The sequence below is a fragment of the Centropristis striata genome, chromosome 17 (assembly GCF_030273125.1).
Source record: "Centropristis striata isolate RG_2023a ecotype Rhode Island chromosome 17, C.striata_1.0, whole genome shotgun sequence".
In the NCBI taxonomy this organism is placed as follows: domain Eukaryota; kingdom Metazoa; phylum Chordata; class Actinopteri; order Perciformes; family Serranidae; genus Centropristis; species Centropristis striata.
This window is the reverse complement of record NC_081533.1, coordinates 14,559,310-14,566,927: the sequence shown is the minus strand read 5'-3', so window position 1 is coordinate 14,566,927 and position 7,618 is coordinate 14,559,310.

The window sequence follows — 7,618 nt, the reverse complement described above, 5'->3', positions numbered from 1 at the left end:
TGATAAATGTTCCCCGCGCAACCTTGATTAATAGCTTTGAGAATGCATGTGATGATGGTGGTGATGATGGTTGCTAAATAAGGATTAGCCCATGGCCGTATTAAACCTGCTAGTCAGACAGAGGAGCACTGGGTCATAGCGTTGACTGCGCCTGCCATTCATCTTCATTCGGCTGTTTTCACTCCATCATCGCTGAAGGTCAAGCTGAGAGATACATGTGAATGAAACGGTCTCCTTTTTGCAGTCAATTATATGTTCATGTGTCAAGGACATGATGGAGAGGATGTGAGAATGTTGGACTATGGAGGTCTATGGCATTTTTCAATTTTAAGGCGGGAGCATCACATTGCCTGATATGGAGGTATATCATGTGAGTCGTGCCAGTGGGGAGATAGGAAAAACGTATAGGCCCATAAAAAGGGCTTATCCTGCTTTCTCTCTGTCTTCTCAGTTTTTGTGGACAAGATAATAAGACATAAGAGGACGCTGCTTCCTGTATACACTATGTGGATTTAAACACATTTTTTCTCAAATTACTATGGGAATATGGCTGAGTAAACCTAATCACGATGGTGAATAAATGATATCTTAAACCAGCTATTCTCAACCTTGGGGTCCCGACCTCAATTGGGGTCGCGAGATGATTTCTAGGGGGTCGCCAAATCATTTTGGAAGTCAGCTCTGTCTCCACTGTGTTCATGTGTTAATGTGTTTTAGTCTTTTTGGTCGTATAATGTATTCTTTTGGTCATTTTGTGTTTTTTTTAAAAAGTCATTTTGTGTCTTTTTTGGTCGTATAATGCCTTTTTTTGGTAATTTTGTGTTTTTTTTTTAAAAGTCATTTTGTGTCTCTTTTGGTCATTTTGTGTCTTTTGTGGTCATTTTTTGTAATTTTGTGTTGTGTTTAAAACAAAACTACTTCCGGACAAACCTTCTAGCAACCGGTTCAAAGACCACCAATGTCTTTGATGGAAATAATAATAATTACACTTGAGACAACATTCAGAGAACACTTCTGAAAGAGACTATTTCTTCACAAGAAAGTAGACCCTGTAAAAGCTGTTTACAGTGTGGTTTGTCTGGAGATGGTTTCTGGAAAGTTGAGCACCACAAACCAAGTTCCATTCACCTCCATTATGCTTGAGTATTGCAATTTGAGAATCTCTCATCCGCTGCATTGTCCTGGATGTCTCCCATTTAAAAATCATAGTGTTTGAAAGCACATCCAGTTAAGCATAAATCGCTCCGAAGCAGTGGATCAGACTCTGGGCTTCGGGGTTAAGGCATCTGTAGTAAGTCATGCATGGTGACCTTTGCTGCTACCATCCCCATAGACTGAATAAAAGAAGTAGACAGTGACATCGTCTGTGTACTATGGTTTTGAAACCTCAAGTTTGGCATTTTTGCTGTTGCCATCTTGTATTTTTGGAGTCAGAAGGAGGAGCACGCTCAGTAATCAGCTAATGCGATGCTAGCTAGCTTATTCTTCCTGTAAGTGGCTTTGGATAAAAGCATCTGCTAAATGACTAAATGTAATGTAATGTAAATATAAATGGTTAGCAAGGTGTGTGCGTATTTCAAAATTACCGGTCGACTTCTTAGTGTGTCTTTTAGTAAAACCAAATGCTGAAAAAGACGCCTTTAGACAACTCAAACTACAAAGTAAAATGCTTACCGAGGTAATAAATCAAGTGAGAAGTAGTCAAATTTCTCATAGATTTCTATACAACTGGACTTCTTTTTGCATCCAGTGGAGTCACCCTCTGCTGGCTGTTAGAAAAAAAGCATTTTTGGCATTTCCAATTAACAATTACTGTCAAGATCTGTAACGCAAAAAGGCATAAAAATGCTCCTAAAAAATAAAAACCTGTGAAGGTGAAACAAAACCAATCTACATTATCATTATACTCATGTATATTTGTGGTTGTTTCATTTATCAGGGGAAATGAAAATACATAAAGGGCCAGTGGTAGCTAGAAGCATTTTTTTTATTTGGCACCACAAGAGATAACTTGTTGTTTTTTTTTTGTTGCAATTTAGGTGAACTGACTCGTTACATATGGTTGAATGGATATGGCATGGGAGAAAGCAGTATCTGTTACTGAATCAAATATCATGTGACACCCTTTGATAGCAGCATTTCCTCATGGGAGCACTTGAAAAGGCAGGTTGTGACCTCCCCTCACTCCATTTGCTTTATTGAGGCTGCACAGGCTCACACAGCTCCCAGATTCAAACTCGTGCTGGACGGCGGCGGAGGAAGAAAAAAATAATTCACGTGCTCGGCTAACCTTCCCAGAATGTGTAAAGGTTACATCAACCAGTGCTGCTGTCCATCCAACTCCCCCAGCACCGTCTCTTCTCACCACAGCCCGGCCGAGTTGCCGTTTCATGTGTCTGACTTGTGTTGTTGTTGTTTTCTCCTGTGGGCTGAGTTTTACACAGTCTGTCAATCTCCTGAGCGTCACACATTAGAAGGACCAGTGGAGTGAGACACCAAGAGTGATCCCTCTGGGGAACAACTCTTCTCCCACCTCCCGCCCCCACCCCTCTCTGTTTGTCTCTCTTTATCTCCCAGCTTCCCTCTTCCTTCCCCTTCTCTCTTTTTTTCTCTCTCTGCATACTCCTCTCTCCTTCCTCGTCCTCCTCCGACTCCATCGACAACTCCCCAGACTCTTGGCCAAGTTTGAGCGAGTCAGATCCCCTCTGTTTGGAGAGGCTACGCTACATCTGTTGGCGCGCTCGGCGCTCGAGTGGTCGGCCAAGCCCAGCCAACTCCCCCCAGCATGCATCACAGCGAGCGTGCAACTAATGAACACAACTGAAGGAATGTGCCAGTGCCCGTCCCCTGCCGTTTTGTTTGATAAGTTTCACTCTCAATAGGGGCACTGTTTACAATGACTCAGTCCGGAACAAGGAGCGGAAACATCAAGTCAGATGACCGTGAAGTGTTTGTGGAAATCTCTCGAACGAGACAGAAATCACTCCCTGAACTTTTTTCTGACTTTTTTTGCGGAACAAAGTCAATGAATCACATGAAGATCCCGAGTGAGGTCTCAAAGAAAGAAGAAGGAGTTTGTAAAACTTTAAAACGGTGAGAGCATCCTGACCCTGTGAAGGCAAGAATGACTGCAGCCCAGATATCTGAAAAGTCAAAGGGAAGAAAGAAAAAACAGTCAAGAGTCAAATTCGACTTTCTTTGCTCTTACAAGTGACTTTATTTGAAGGATTGTGTCTTTGAGTATATGGAGATGGGGATATGTGGAGAGGAGGGGGTCTGAATGTTAAGGAAATATAAAAATGCAGAGCTTTTAACTGAAGAGTCTGTGTGAATAGGCCTGGCATTCTTCTGGATTTAATGAAAGCTTCCAAAGTGAGTGAAAGCCTGAAATAGCATTAGGTTGCACACAATGGTAGCCTTAACTGTAGGTATTAAACCTTAACAGCCAAGACCTAATTGGCTGACCAGTGAATAGGCCAATGGGTGGCTGACTCTTAGGCTGCAATGTCAGAATGCCTGACCGTCCAACAGCTTGCCCTTGTCTCCTTCTTTCTCCCGCAAATGAGAAAAAGCTTGGACGTCCCTCTTGATTAAACATCCGTATCGAACTCACATCTCCCCTCATCTCCCAGTTCTTTTGTTTGGGGGCTTTTCTCCACTGAATCGCCTGTTAAATTATTTATTGAATGTGCCGGCTTCAATTTTTTTTTTGCCAAATGTAACCACTATCAGTTCCTTCATCTGTGTATACCTCTGCGGCAAGAGTTGAGATCTATTCTTTGTTGCACATTGGTGCCCACATTTAACTCGCCTTCATGTGACAAAACCAACACAAAAACACTCAGTCAAGTGAAGAAAGCATCGGACTCTTGGATCTTTTACCACACGGGCAGAAGAGAGTGGGGGGCTTTCTAGGGTGCATCCAATCACTGACTCCAATGAAGTGAAGTACTCCCTGGCCAATAGAGGAACAAGACAGTGGAATGGCGGCGTACAATCATGCAGTGAAGCCCCCGTTATCCAGCCAAGTGTGCTAATCAAAACCTTGTGTGTCTGATCAATACCAGTGGACAGCAGATTGCACTCCTGGGGAAGCGGTGGAGGCTAGAGGGGTGTATCAAAGGCCAGGGGAGAGGGGACAGATAAGACAGTGTGAGGGCTGGGGGGGTAACACGGTAACCGGGGACGAGTTGAGTGATTTGAGCGGGTATATAGTGAGACACTGCCAGGCCCAAGAAGGGAGAAAGATCACACACACAAACACACTCTGGGAAGTCATTTAAAAGGGCATTGCCTGGTGTTTCTCCAGCAGTAAATTCTTAAGGTGCAAACAGCTTGACAAAGGCCTTGTACTCTGTAAGGCAGACAAATGGTCAAACGTGTGGTTCCACCATGTTTGCCTCATATGAGTATTTTTGAACACTATATGCGATCCCACAATACAGAAATTGCCACTGACATATATTCTTAAAATTTGCTTAAAGGAGTAGTGTCGGGTTATGGGAAAACTATTGTCAGAAACTGAATATAGCATTCATAATTATGTTTTCATTAGTGCATAATCACCTGAAACCAAAAATCGTTGTTTAGAATGAGCCCTACATATCTACATCAGAAACAGTCCCGCCATTCTTCTACTGTGGACCGTAACGTAAAAAAAACAAACACTGGCTCAAGAGATTGATAGAAACCACAAAATCCAACAAACTGGACCTTTTATTTACTTGGCTTTAAGTGTACTGCTACGGTTATTTAAGTTTTATATTCTGCTACGGTTATTTAAGGGGTAAAAAAAAGACTGAAACGATTTATGGAAAACTGCACTGTAGCAAAGGATGGTGTAGAGAAGTGGTTAACCTCTGCCAACAGAGGAAAAATGCTACTCCAGATAACAAGAATATGCCTATTGTTTTAGTTACACTTTTTTTTAGCTAGCTTGCTAATGTTAGCCACTGCTAAGCCTAAATTAGTGAGTCACAGCAGCATTAAAGAAAACTAAAACATACAGAAAAGGTGAATCAAAAATTCCTCTGCAATTACCTTTGGTAAGAATATTTATATAGCTGGACAGGATGGTGGGCCTCTGCCAACAGAGGACACATGCTACTCCAGGTAAAAACAAATAGGCTATGTTTTTTATCATTCCCAAGTTGTTTTATTTAGACTTTTTTCAGCTACCTTGCTAATGTTAGCCACTAGTAATCCTACATTAGTGAGTAACAAAGTTACGTTAATCAAAAGCCTCTCTTTCTTGTCTTTGAAAATGAAACCGAACAATATATTAAGTCTATTAAGAAATCTACCAACATGAAAGCTATAAAGACTTTGAATTTATGTACACTTTGCAATGTTTTTGTATGAAAGCTTGCCTCTGTATTGTTGAAACACCCTGATGGTGTTTTGTTGGTGTATTGTCTTGTATTGCACCATGTTGCTTTAATAAAGTTTCAAAAACACAAAAGCTGTAGGCAGAGGCTAAGCTAGGTGCTAAATGCTACACTGACCTCATGTTGTTGTTTGTACGTCTATTGGTTTACTGCACAGTGTTTGAGAGTTGCAAACTCAAATTAGTTGTACTTGAACAATGACAAGTGAATCTCTCCGTAGGTCTACTTCTTGAAACTCAAAGTCTTGTTTTTCCCTTTCTTGATGTGTTAAATAAAAACTATGACATGTGTGGGTACAGAGGATTTTTTAAAAGCACCTTTGACAGACTGAGAAACTGAAGACATGTAGCCAGTTATGTCACAGCTTACTTTGCCTGACTCTAGACAAACTCTTTCTGCTGATGAAGATTGTGATTTGCCCAAGAGCTGCTAACGGGTTTGTCAACTGCTGTTTCCAAGCACAGGGTGAACTTTGAAACTATTTTTGAGCCTATTTTGTGGTTGACCAATTGGCATTAAAATAAAAGAGGAGGAAGAACATTTTTCTTTAGATTCTATAGATTTGATGCTTCAGTGTGGGTGGCAAACTTTTAGAGAGTGATCTGTGGAGACAGAAAAGTGTCGACACCGCTGGGATGTGGCCTAACATTCCCCACACTCCTCCACACTGCCCATTATAAAGTTTACATCGGAGAACAGAAAGAGAAGTGGCAGTGGAGAGATTCGTGTGAAGGCACACCAGGTGGAAAAATCAAAATGTTGGCCGAGATAACACACTTCTTTTTTTAAAAAGTAATTTTTACATGAAATGTTTTTACACGGTATCACTAATTGATTAAAATCCAGCGCATTGAATTGAACTGCATTCCTCAGCTTGGAGCGAGAATTACATGGATGCCAATTTCCATAAGTGCACACAGGATCAGATTTTTAAATTCTGTCTGCCAAACACTGAAAAGAGCAGATTTGTCTTTTTCATCATCTGCTGAATACTTTCTCTTATGAATGTATTAATACTAAACGGTATAATAGTAGCCCTGGATGTAATTGATGCACACAGATCTACAAAAATTAACAACGTTCTTTAATCCGTCTGTCATCTCTGCGTGCTTTGAAACAAAAGAGATCATGGAGGGGATTAAAAGCATTATACTTTTAATTCTAATCACATCAGTAAAGCCGGAGCCTTTTATCCCTAAAAAGAAATCCTACTGCTATTTTCAAAGACCTTGTATCGCACAGTGGGGGCCTCTTTCTGATGTTGACCAAGGACTGTATGCTACGGTGTGGATAAACAGGTGCTCGGTGTGAAGGTTTAATACGAGTCTGGAAAAGTACAGCTGATAATCTTTGCAATGGAAACGGGTGATTCAAGAGACAGCTTTAAACCGAAACATTAATCTAAAAATAATCTATTGATCAGGCCTGATGATCACATTAATCCTGGTAAATCACTGTCATTGATACAGCCACATAATGGATTACTACCCGCAGAGCTGAACGCATGCCAGTGTGAGTTTTACTGTACCGTACAGGGCTTTCAAAGGAGGCTTCTACAGTGTAGACAGGAGCATGCCAATAAATAATCTACAGGAGTCATAATATAGATAATTGGTGATATTAAGAGATAAATCAGTACACTACAATCAACTGAGGTTGAATTATAAAGCATGTTTTTGCTGTTTTTCATGTCTGAGCCAGCACGAATGACCTGAAACAGGTTGTTAACTAAGCCGACTCGCTGAATATGAATGCCAAATACATATTCAACCTTTCCCAGAATTTAATTTTGATCCAGATCCTGCCACTTTGTTGTTGACAGCTGTGTCTTCAGCGAAACATACCGACAATAATAAAAGCGGATACGAACATTGCAGCAATTATTATCTGTCACTTTGAGCCACTTGAACGCAATGAGGACTTATCTCCTAATTAGTTGTAATAACAATAACTAGTTTGGATGTTGACTTGGCTGCTTTATCACGCCTGGAGCGGATGCATGAGACGTGCTTCTTTAAAGGGGAGAGGGTGTACTATTTTTTACTTTACCGGCAATCTTAGGCTGCATGCTGGTTTGGGGTGTTATTCATTGAAAATCAATATTTTCCATTTCTGAGGATGCAGAATGAATTATTACTGAGATGAGCATTGTGAAGAGATTGAAGGCTTAGTCTGAGGCATCACTCATCTGAAGACTTTTGGAAGGACATTTACTTCGTCTCCTTCTGAGT